This window comes from Cydia splendana, chromosome 18 (assembly GCF_910591565.1).
Source record: "Cydia splendana chromosome 18, ilCydSple1.2, whole genome shotgun sequence".
Taxonomy (NCBI): Eukaryota; Metazoa; Arthropoda; class Insecta; order Lepidoptera; family Tortricidae; genus Cydia; species Cydia splendana.
In genome coordinates this window covers 9,776,688-9,790,170 of record NC_085977.1, presented here as the reverse complement: position 1 = coordinate 9,790,170, position 13,483 = coordinate 9,776,688, and the positions used below count along the sequence as shown (strand labels likewise).

The following is a 13,483-nucleotide window of genomic DNA, read 5'->3' as shown; positions in this document are numbered from 1 at the left end:
GCTCCATTTGCTCTATTCGATAGATTTACACCCAGCTCAATAAATATTTTAAATTAAATTAGTTAAAACTATTATATTTTATATTATTAGGTTATTATTCATAGTTTTTACTGAAACATTAAAGATAAAGATAAAAGATAAAAAATAGTTTATTCAAGTAGGCATATTACAATGCGCTTTTGAACGTCAAATAAAACTATACCGGCTCCAACCGTACACCTCTGCCTCGAGAAGATTTAAATCCCCCCTCAATTGGAGGAGGGTATCCCAATACGGGACCGGCAACAAACTCGGCGGGACATATCTTTTCAAAACATTATTACATCTTATAATTAACACGCATTACGAGTAAATAAGAAAAATACAATTTAAATTAAGTACTATAGAATTCATGCAATTATACTCAGTAAGTATATAACTTTATATAAATATGATTAAAAAAAAAACATATATGTACATGAAATCATACAAATACGTAGCTCTTTCAGAAAACATATCAAATTCTTACAAAAGTAAAAGAAAATAAAGTCAATAAAAGAAATGAGAATACATATTATATGAATCTGACTGATTGTCATGAGATGCCTTCATAAAATTTGATGTGCTTTCTTATCTGAGCTGAGTCACCTATAACTCTACACATAATACAATGCTTTTAATTGCTACTTGTTTTTATTACAGTTTCTGGTTTGGACCATGCATGTTTGTCTGTCAAGTAGTCCTCGACTCTATAATAAGCCTTCAACATCAATGACTTTTTTAGGTAATTCTTAAGAGCTGGAAAGGGTAATCTTAAAGCATCCTCAGGTAACTTGTTATAAAAATGAATGCATTGCCCAACGAATGACTTTTGTACTTTACGTACACGAAACTTTTTGATAGCAAGCTTATTTTTATTTCTAGTATTATAGTTATGGACATCAGAATTCTTAGTGAAGGTGTCTAGATTCTTAACAACATAAATAATACTATCATATATGTATTGGGAAGCTACAGTTAAAATATTAATTTCTTTGAAAAGTTCTCTTAATGATTCACGCACTCTTAAATTATATATAGAACGAATGGCTCTCTTTTGTAAGACAAATATAGTCTGTATGTCAGCTGCTTTGCCCCAAACCAGAATACCATATGACATTACACTATGAAAATAACTATAATAACAAGGCGAGCTGTTTCAACATTAGTCAATTGTCTTATTCTCCTCACGGCGTAAGCGGCCGAACTTAATTTGTTTGCTAGTGTTCCTATATGAGGACTCCATTGTAGATTTTTGTCCAATGTTAAACCAAGAAACAGTGCTTTATCTACCATCTCTAAGTATCGATTGGTTTAACATTCGGCAAAAAAAAGTCTAATGCATTTAGTTTTCTTAGCATTAAGAAGCAAATTGTTCATAGTAAACCAGTTAAGTACATCAACGAGTGTGCTGTTAATTACACTGTAATCGGTAGATTTCCGATCAACCTTAAAAAGTAACGATGTGTCATCAGCAAGAAGAACAATTTCACAAAGATTTTTTACTACACGTGGCGAATCATTTATATAAACCAAAAACAGGAATGGACCCAAAATAGAACCTTGTGGCACTCCTAATTGGACTACAGTTCCGCTAGACCGGGTTTTGTTTACAACAACTGTTTGTGTTCTATTGCTAAGGTAAGAAGACATAAAGCTTAGAGCATTTTCTGACAGACCATAGTGTTCTAATTTCAAAATGAGCGTTCCATGATCCACACAATCAAATGCTTTAGAAAGATCACAAAATATGCCAATTGCATCACAAGAATTTTCCCAAATATCATAAATATGTTTAATGAGTACCGAAGCAGCATCGGTCGTGGAACGGCCCCTTGTGAAACCAAACTGATTGCTTGTAAGTAAATTATAGTTAGGGAGGCAAATAGGGGAATTTTCGGCAATACTCGAGCGTGGCAGTTTAAGATATGAGAGATACCTTAGACCTAATAGAACAACCTTGTAAAGTATTTAGCTCTATATGTAGTGACGCGCGCCTAGGATAGACGATCAGATTAGTAAAAAAAAATGGATAGTCTGAAATACTCGAGCGCCTCAGATTAAGATATTGGGGGTTGATTTTAGTGTTTAAAGACTAAATTTAACTAATCTGACGATAAGTCCTTGACGCCGCCGAGTTATAGGGTCGCGAACTTGTAAAAAAAAAACGTTAATCCGGCATTCTCGAGCGCGATTTTTTTATTTTTTATTTTGAAGAATATAATCTAAAACTTACTAAAAATACAAAATCTGCCGGTTTCCGCATGACCGGAAGTGTGGAGGAGCCATTTCGTCTTCCTAAGAACGCGTTGCGGCATATAAGTCGCGAACGATACATTTTACAAAAAAGAAGTTTAAATAAACAAAAAAGGTAATTTTATTGTCATTCTTAAATTCCCCGTTTTATCAAGGAGAAAGAAAGGAAAAAAAAGAAACCAAAAAACCTTTTTCGGTCAGATTAAGAGAACCCACCAACATTTTTGTCAGATTAAAAAAATATGCTTTCAGGATACCGAGATAAACCTCCCCTATGAAAATCTGACGCGCTCGAGTATTTCAAAAAAACTTTTTTTTTTTGCATTTTCAAAAATTCATCGTAACTTATCGTCACGCCGAAATCGTCAGTTTTTTTAAAGGAAGCTTCCTTGGGGCCTACTTAACACCCCTTCCGAAAATCTGACGCGCTCGAGTAAATTTTTTTTTTTGCATTTTTGACTACTTTATATGCCTACCCCCACCACGCAAACCGGCAGATTAGTATACCGTTGTTATCAGAGGCACTCGGGGCATACGTAGTATGAATATCTGACGCGCTCGAGAATGCCCAAGTAACTGTTTTTTTTTAACATTTTTGAAAAACCGTACACGCCAAACCCACCGCTAAAATAGTTTTTGCCATACGAGCTTTTCTTTTCGAAATTATTTTATCTTTCGATTTTGATAGGTCTCGACGGCGCCGTTGAATTACGCCATTTAGCTACCTCGCCTCCCTAACTATTATGTCTGTTGAAGTGACCCAGTAGATCATTTAACATTAACTTTTCAAAAACTTTACTTAGTACAGGAAGTATTGATATTGGACGGAAATTAGCCATATCACTCGAATCACCCGATTTAAAAAGGGGTAGGACTTTGCTATATTTCATAAGATTACATGCAGATAAGAATTACATATTGCATTTACCTTTACCTTTACCATACATTATATAATATGCTTAATAGGTACTAAATACTTATTAATAGGAGAACTAATAAAGGGTAGAGTATGTTAGGAAATCGCTAACATTCGGTTGCCACCAATTACAATCTATCCAAGACCAACACCGATGACAAAAAGGTAACTCCTGCCAAGAAATAGACGTTTGTGGTGTGATGGAAGAAATTCTGAAAATACGATCAATGATCATATCAAGATAATTTTATGAAAATGTATAAAAGGTAAATTGTAATTATATTTCATAATCGACTTTGTAAAAATAAAATGATAAATAAAATATCAAGCTGCCAAGGACCGTAGGCAGTGGAAGAATATGATTCGAGCAGTACCCTCTGCCGGGGTGCAACGTGAAATTGTTACAGTTACTCGTACATGTAGCTGAACATAGTTTCACATAAAATGCTTGGCTAATCGTGGTCCCACACAGGCTGTTAGGACAACATGATAAAACACTATCAAAGTGTTTTATTATGTTGTCCCTGTCACACAATGTTCTATAACGTTATGTAACGATCAGTGTGGGACCACCATAAAACGTTTTTCTTCTTCGTTATCCGAATAGTTCAAGCTTGTTGAATAATATATGTTCAAGTTTTAGTGGAGGTTGCCTATTTGGCGATATATATTTAAATAATAAAGTCTGACTTCAAAGCTCCTTTGTACCTAATAGCTACCATTACTTATGAAAATAAATGTATTATTTTAGTAGCAATTTAGGTAGCTATTCATTTCTTATTAAATAACACACGAGATGCTTAGCTTGAAATATTAAAGGGCTTGAGAAATTAAGTCAAAATAACATTGTTATTTTTATTCGTGCTTTTGCGTTTGAATATTTAGACTCTGTTTTCATAGGGAAATTCAGGCTCGACTGCAATACTCGGAAGACATCAAAGCGGCATATGGAAATATTCATGTTGTTCGATTTACGATAAATCATTCTTTTACGATAAGAGTTTATATTTTACAAGAAGAAGAAAAATATTTCGTTACATACTAAACTAGTGGCTTTGTGAGCTGTAGACATCGCAAGTACAGTCGACTCTCATTAATTCGAAACTCAAGGGACTTTTAAAATATTACGAATTATCGAGAGTTTGAAATATCAAATAGTTCGAAATTTTTGAGAGAAAAAATATGAAACTTCGAATTATTGAGTAATAATCAATTATGATTTATTAAATGCTAATTTTATAACAATATCCAAAGGTTAGAGGTATATATTTAGATGCACATTGTGAATGAATTATTAGTCTTCGTGAAGTTGCTTCAAACAGCTTCAAAGCACATTGCTGAGACTGATCAATACCTTTTTTTATCAGAAATACCTAGTGCCGGAAATGATTTTACAAGAACTAATGCTCGTGCAACGATGAACTTGAACTTGTCTCAAAATGTAGGGTACTTACACTTACCTCTGCAATCTGATAACTTTGAATTGTCGAGTGTTTGACGCCTATGAGTTCGAATTAACGCGTCGTTTTGTTACGTAGTGATGATTTTTTTGTTCGAATTACCAAGTGCTTAAAAATGTATTGAATTATTTCGAAATATAAAGAGATTTTCTAGGGAACTCGTGATAACTTCGAATTATAGAGAGGTCCGAATTATCACAGGTTTGAATTAACGAGAGTGGTCTGTGTAACTAAACTGAATAAATGTAGCAGCCGTATTCGAACAATGAGATACGTCAAATAATAGATATGGAAACGATATAGATTGGATATGTCAGTGTCAAACAAGTGTCAAAAGTGAAGTTTTTGTTTGAAGAAACGTAAAGGGTCTATTTTAGATTTAAGCTAGCTATTAATTTAGTTTAGTAGTACCACTGTATATATATTGTATGTAAATAAATGACTTATATAATTATTTGACGTATCTTAAAGTTCGAACATGGCTGTAGGCTCCGCCATTTTAAACAATTTCCAAAATTGAATTGACAAAAAAATCTATTTTATTTGATTATCGAACCAGCCGGCCTAGCCAAGGTTACAATCGCTATCGCTTCGACAACGAAAAGCTTTATGATGTCTCTCTATCACTCTTCCATATTAGTGCGACCGTCAGCCGTATTCGAAAGCCGATTCTTCAAACAAAAACGTCACTTTTGACACTTGTTTGACACTGACATATCCAATCCATATCGTTTCAATATCTAGTATTTGACGTATCTCATTGTTCGAATACGGCTGACGGCTGAGTGACAGTTGCGTTTCGATCGCTACGGTGCGTGACATTGGCATCTTGACTACGCGGCCTGCTCCCAAAATTTCCCGAAAATCGGTTGAGAATTGCGAATTGGTGTTTGTGTGGCCACCAGTTTGTCACTGACATAAACGCTAGCGTGAACGTAACTTACTTTATATGCATCTCGCTCGTACTGACATATTAGTGCGAGCGAGATGTATAGAAAGTAAATACGTAGACGTTGCCGTATAGTATAATAATGTCCGAGAACATCCGGACAGTGAGTATTATATTCTTTGATCCGGATATACGAAAGCAATTTTGCCCAGGCTGAAACGGAGACCTTCGCTAACGCTCTATGCAATTTATGCAATAATTAAAGATAAATTAAAACAAAGGTTTTCATTTGCACACATTTGTTACTTTTTAAATGCAGATGATTCCTTTGGCATTTTTATTGTAAGTACTTCCTTTTAAGGCTCGTATAAGATACTCTATGGTATTAGAGAAAACTTAAAAAATAAATTTGTTGACTATCATGTCATGCCAATAATTGTAATTGTTTCGTTTGTTTGTGACACTATATTTTAATATGAAAAACTACATCTCTTAAATCAGTGTTATAAATATTGAGAGTCAAACACAATTCAGAAAGCTGATGATAACGAAAGTAGGAGTTTGGTTTATTAGTACTAGTTTAGTGGTAGTTTGGTGTATCAGCCATAATAAACTAATTTATAATGATCGGATAGTTTTGAAGGCAGATTGAACACAAAGTGCAGTGGAATCTTATATTATACGTATACGTGTTATATACGTGCATAAATAGTGAGTGAATGTGATAATTTCCTGGACTCTCCTGTATATGTGACAATATGAGCTACAACGCGTAAGTAGAAAAAAACCTTTACTTATACAACGAGGTGATATTGTAACTTACAGGCAGCTTAGCTTCTAAATCATAACAATAACAATATTTTTATTGACAATAAAAGTTTAACAAACACGTTACAGTGAACCCCGCACTAGGTATGGCCTGTATCGCGGGGGTCATGATCATCACGAGTTACCAGTGATAAAAAATGTATAAATATACTTTATAATACCGGTATAAGCTTATATGGCAAAACAAAGAATTATAAATTTAAATCAGTGAAGTTACAGAAATCTTTTTTATTTTCAAATATGAGTCGCCGTGGATTTGGAGAGCGGCCAACTGGAGACATGCATTAAACTTGCATACAACCACTGACAGCTCGCTCTTGCACTCACATAAATAATGCCACGTCCACCATCGCTAGGGATGCCACGCGGCTGATTTATTAATAGAGTACCTACGTGAAATTTAACACTCGTACATAATTAAAAACTCATTCAATAAACTGGTGTAATAACGCTGTGGTTAAATACTCGCAAGTAACTTGGGCGCTCTTTGACACATCGTGAACTGTACGGCTACATTATTAAGTAGAATTGATCCGGTATCGGTTTGCCGCTGTCGCGAATACCTATATAATAAAATAACCATGCTTTTATCGCTTAAGTACCCACGGATTTACTCTGTCACGTTCTAACAAGTTTGTAAGTGCAATAGCGGCGAATATATTATACAGATTACAGATGATGTCACGTTTAGAACCGATAAAAGGGAGGCCAGTGATAGAGGATCATAAGAGCTACCGGTTTGACCCCGTGTATGTCCTGCGTAATTGAAATGGTTTCGGAGACAATTGTTTACATTATGTCAAAGAAAGAAAATAGTTTTAGTATTTTAGAGTTGGTTCATATGTCATAATAACAATAACAATGATTTAATTTGCACTAGTGACCCACCCCGGCTTCGCACGGGTTAACAAATATACACCTAAACCTTTTTAAAGAATCACTCTCGTTTAGTAGTTTTTGAGCTTATAGCGAACATACAAACACACAAACAAACAGACGCGGCGGGGGACTGTGTTTTATAAGGTGTAGTGATGTCGTTACTTTAAATGCCGACACAGGTATAAATAAGACACGTATCATTGCTTTGTCCTCAAAATCTTGAACACCACTTTGACGTTTAGGCCTCATTTAGACGGTGGGTCCGCTTGGCAACTAATCCCGAGGCGTACCTAGTTTACTAGTTTTTACGAAAGCGACTGCCGTCTGACCTTCCAACCCAGAGGGGAAACTAGGCCTTGTTGGGATGAGTCCGGTTTCCTCACGATGTTTTCACCGAAAAGCGACTGGTAAATATCAAATGAACCGAACCGAACCGAGCCGAAAAACTCATCGGCTACGAGCCGAGGTTTGAACCCGCGACATCCGGATTGAAAGTCGCACGCTTTTACCGCTAGGCTACCAGTGCTTCAATTTTGTTATCTAAAAAATACATAAAGAATATTATGGCTGTTTAGATACAACCCTATTTGTAGGACATATCCTCGCAGAAATGATATCCGTTAAAAAGCGGGTTACGCGAGTTGACTCGCTAGACAAACGAGAATTCGATTTACCAGAGAAAGAATCGCTCTTTTTTAAATGTTAACTTATTTTACAACCATTCTTGCACTTCGTAACTCTCATAAATGGATGTTACATTTGTATGCTTAAATTGGTTTAGATTCTGCTTTTATGATATTTTCGTTGGAAAGGTTGTATGTGAATTTCAGTAACTAAGTGTGAAAGATACTGAAATTCACATACAACCTTTCCAATTTTCCAGAGAATTTAGTACTTTGACCCGCGTGTTGCTATCTCTATTGCAGGTGCATAATTATAGTGATGTCAAACTCGCACAGCGACATTAACAACCGGCATCATGGACAATCATGTGCTGGCCCGGTTGGAATGTCTTCTGTCAACATTTAAAAACCGAATTATCTTCAGTTAGGCACGAAAATACTTGTAAATTGTCCACTAGATGAAGTGGTGAATGTTGTTCTAATTTATTTTACTAAATAAATACTAAAATGTACCTAATTCCTAAGCCACACTATTATGCATTAAGATAATGAAATTTAAGCGGTTAAGGGTCTCGGAAGATATCAGACAGTTCCCAGTGCGAGCAGGTAGATACGTGTTCGAATTGATTCCAGCACTCGGCCCGCCCCGTCGAGATATTCATGGTAATTAATATTCATTACGTCTAAGCTCAGACTAGTTGGAATAGTTCACATGTAAGGCGATGAACAGATTGAACAGTAGAAAATAGAACAGGGCAAACAAAGCAATCTTCCTCAAGTTTAAGATATTCAATTTAAGATATGTTGTCAACATTGATATTAATTTTAGTATGTCGCGCTAATAAAAATGTCTAACGCGTGAAATATCACTTTATTAAATATGAAACGAAATCGTGGCAAAGATAAAAGAGGGAAAGAATATGGCGACTTTATTTATTTATTTTATTTAATCTTTATTGCACATAAGAAAATACACTGTACTAAAGGCGAACTTAATGCCATAAGGCATTCTCTACCAGGCATATCAGTGATTTCATTCATAATTTATCCATGCAATTTCGCAGATCACGGTACACCGTAAAATCAAATTATTGAAGATCTAAAAGCGAATTATTGAGCGAGATATGAAAGGTGGTAGTTGTAATAGGTATATTCTACAAATATGATAGGTAGTTATAATATATTTCACAAATATACACGGATGTTTCTACCGGTATAATATTCGTGATATGCGCCGGCAAAGGACTTAGCTTAGACTCGAGTCCTTCTGACGCAGAAACAAATCTCCAGAACATATTCGCTTCGGGACATGTGCCGTGAAAATTGTAAAAAATATTTCAAATTTTATCCAGCATCATAAAAGTGGAAAATAGTCTGATTGTGATTAAACATGTAAACATTTAAGGCAGCCAGGGCCATTATTGAGACTAAAGTTGCATTATTAACAATTAACTTCACACAATAATATTAATTAATAAAATACTATATTTAATTTTTTAATTCAGATTATGTAGTAGGTACAATAACATTATAATCAAAATTAATAATTTGTAAATAAATGATTAATAGTTACTGAAAAAAAAAATTAAGATTAATAAACCGAAAATTAACAAAATCTGCCTCCACCCATCGTGATTAAAGTTAAACTCAAATAGCAGAGCTGCGTCTTTCCTCTCATATAAAGTTATTATTCTTGATACTATGTGAATTAGAATAAATTGAGACATGTAAATAGGATAAGATACCTCGAAAGCAGTCCTACAACTATTAACACTGTGCAGACCGTTTGTAGTTGATCTAGGCAACCTTCTGACTAGTCAGGATCCGTCTTAAGGCCCAGTAGGTTCGTGGTCTTCTTTCACTCTCACTAAGAATAAGCGTGAGGGAGGTGGATCACGGATACGAGTATCAAGTAACTAAAGCATTTATTACAACAATCATAAGTAATACGAGTATCAAGTTGTTGAATTTTAATTTTTTGTGTTTTAATAATAAAAAAAAGTAGTCGCTGAGTTCCCTCAAGCATAATATTGCTCATTTTTAGAAATATTTTCATATTTTTAGTTTTTGTACAAATTCATTAGGTATATTTTTTTAAAGTGCCTTTTAGACTGTTCGTGTTTTTTTTTATCCAGCGAAAGTCAAAAACTCAGGATTAAAATCGCTGAAGTCCCTAGAGAAAGGCCTCAAGATTTCTACAGATGTGCATAATTCGTATTTGTCATGCTACTTCAGTCAACGTCAGTACTTTTTGTACCGAGACTAACTGAAATAGCAAGACATATGCGTACGTTTCCGTGAAAATACGAAGAAAAATAATTTTTGCCAACCGTATTGTCACCGTAAAAAGGCTACGACTTTTCGAAAACTCCGTTCCCCGAGCCCGTGCACTGCACCTTAAGAAGCCGAGTAATAAACAGAGGCCAACTTAATGGGAATACCCGAATGAAGGGCAGCGATTGAATTCATTACAAGATAAGCTTGGATCCGATGCCCTTAACGTAATTAAATTTCAAGTGTTCATCTTACCGTGTTTTGTTTTGATAACATGAAACGAAGCGTAAAGTAAGTTCGTTAATATTTATTTGATAACATTTAACTTTTGATTTGATGATTATTCGTCAGTCGCATCTAAAGTTTCTTGAATGAAGGGTTATATTAGAACCGCAAACGGGACTATACTCTGTAACTTTAGGTATTTAAATAAATGTAAACAAACAATTTGTACGTTTTCGGGTAGTTTTAACATTTATTGGTTAACCAACCAAATACAAAACCGCCTGGATCTGTCAATGAACGACCTGACTTTAACCTTCATTATTTGATTATGTAATGTTTTCATCTACCCTCAACTGGCTTAAGGAGCCATTCGAGGGTAGATTTTGTTTACGTACTTTTATTTAAATACCTACCTAAAGATACAGACTAAGTATATCATGTTATCTTTTAGGCCTATAATTAAACATATATTATATATATCTATTTATAATTTCAGGGAGAAAGTGAATGATCCCCGTTCTGAGTCATGGCTTGTCCAACAGGTCTCCATCGATACAGCGGGGTAACGTTGCTAGTGTGATGGGGACCTTTGGATCCGGCATGGCTCAGAACGGGTTTTAGTTTCTTAAGATTTGTAGGTATAGGTAGTATAATTTACTATGTATTTATTTCATATCCATTGACTTTCTAGTATTTAATAGGTTTAAATAATAATTCGAAATCAAGTTACGAAAACTGAATTTGTTTGCTTCGTCGATGTGTACACTTGAATATAGTTCAAATATTTCAATACGCAAAAGCAAATTAGAGCATTAATTACCCTAGTTTGTGTCTAATGTTTACCAAACTACGTAATTCGAATTCAATTTGGAATAATCCCTAGTTCATTGTCGTTTATCAGATTTACTGTGGATTTAAATCATTTAGTGTTATCTAACATTTACCTAAATTCACACACATTGAATGTCACATAATTGTAGTAAATAAACGTCATTAGTACGAGTAAAGTATATTTACTGTGTATTTCCATGATAAATGTATGAGTTAATGAATATGTAGGTATATTATATTATGACATATACATGTGAAACATTATTAAGTACTTATTCTTAGTTTTTGGTGTTATACACAGTTTATCTTTCTATATATCAAATATTAATCGTACCTACAATTTGCTTATCATCAAAAACGGTGAGGCACACAATAACACACAGGTATACCAGAAATTGCAAAGTGGGTATCTACATCGTAAAAGACGATTCTTTGAAGTCAAATCAGACATTCTCTGTCATCATAACCTATTTAAATATTTAAAATGCACAATAATCCTTAGAAACCATTGAATCCTTTATATTTCGAGCAAGAATACGCTTAAAAGAATAACGTCTTATTTGACTATCGAGGTCTAAAGATTGATGAACGTTGATCTTTTGTGCGGAGTTCTGTCACATCTTCCTTGCAATTAAACCGGCTCCATTTTGCCAAGCTATTCAGAGCTGTTATTTGGTACGCAACAGAATTCAGAGCGGCCATTTTTCAATCAAAGTTTGGGGCGTCAGAAACCAGTATTTGTACTTGTTCCAATATGCATGTAATATTTTTTTCATTTAACTCGAAAGCGACATGTTTAGGTAAGAATATCTTATGACTAAAACACATGGGCATAGAAAAATAGGTACTTATATCAAATACCAATGGGACTGTATAAAAATTAGCAAAATATTTAAAACCTTAACCCTAATACAGGTTTCTTCGTAAAAAAGTACACCTCTTAGGTGTAAAGTTACTTCCAAATGTAGCCTATGTGACATGTATCATAAAACAAATCGATTGACACATCATTCACCAAATTCGGCTCAATAGTTTTGCTACTATGGTGGAACACACCATAAAGACATACCCACATACATACATGCGCAGACTGCTAAAATCATAAGATCATAACTCTTTCCGTACTCAGGTAGAAAGTACCTACTAGAGCTCGACTCCTGATTTATCCTTGTATTTCATGCGAGTATAAAGTACTACAAGTATTTATACTCGTCCGGCAAGCAAGGAAGCGATAAAGTCACCGGTAAGCGGATTCGAACATCCATCGCGGGATGTGATTAAAAGCTTATGTCTACGAGTAGGTATCAACAGTGACCCAAATTTCGATTGAAAAATGCGAGGGCAACTAACTCGCTGATCTGCCAGGGATGCAGGATGAGAGAGTTATCAATACGAAAAACAGGCAAGAACATGTCGGACCATAGTCAGGGTAAGGTTCCGTAGTTGGGCAACGGGCGTCCGTCACAATAGACACACTTAAAAGGGGGCTTTAAAAAACACGTTCAATTAAAACTATAGCGAATATGATCAGTTTAGTCGTTCGTGAGTTATCGCAAAAAGTATTCCTTTCTTTGTAAAAAGACGTACAATGCCCTGCGAAGGTACTCCTTTTTGCTTGTTATACATATTCATAAGCCTCCGTTCAAGGCAGCATATTGTGACGGGCTGGTGTAACTTCGGAACCCTTCACTGGGCATGGCCCGACATGCTCTTGGCCGGTTTTTATAGATACCATGGACATACCAAGCAAAAGGGAATTGCAACACCTACATCCTTTATTTGAAAAATTATAACGGCTTAACCGAAAAATAATAAGTAGCATAATGCACGTTATTAAATATTTGCCATGCTCGATATTGAAGCACACTTGCGTTGTATCCGTAAAATTTGTGCATTGTGTGGCTTTGACCAGTGAACTGTCTCGGGCGGTCTCTGTCACTGTCGCGACGCGACTGTTATGGTTGAAGAGAATCGTTATGGAAAACGTTGGTCGTTTGACATCTAACTTCGTACTGATATATTAGTAGAGGAGTTGTATGAAAACTTGTAGGTGAGGGTCAAAATAATTCCCACAAAGACGGGGTTTGATGTTTTTAGTTCTTTGTGTGTATCTTTATGACATACTAAAAATATATCAAAATATATTCATGCAAAACGCATTTATTGACATTTGAAATTTGAAAAATCAAAAATAATATTAAAAATCGTGTGTGGTATCAAATAACAGGAAATTACACGCTAAAAAAGATTGTGAGATTGATTTTACAAAATAAAAATAAAAAAC

General features: G+C 34.9%; 1 protein-coding gene across 1 annotated transcript in view; it reads right to left on the bottom strand.

The window, feature by feature from the left end:
- LOC134799571 (uncharacterized) overlaps nucleotides 1–13,483 on the bottom strand; it is a 501,594-nt gene that overhangs the window by 104,322 nt on the left and 383,789 nt on the right. The window lies entirely within an intron of this gene.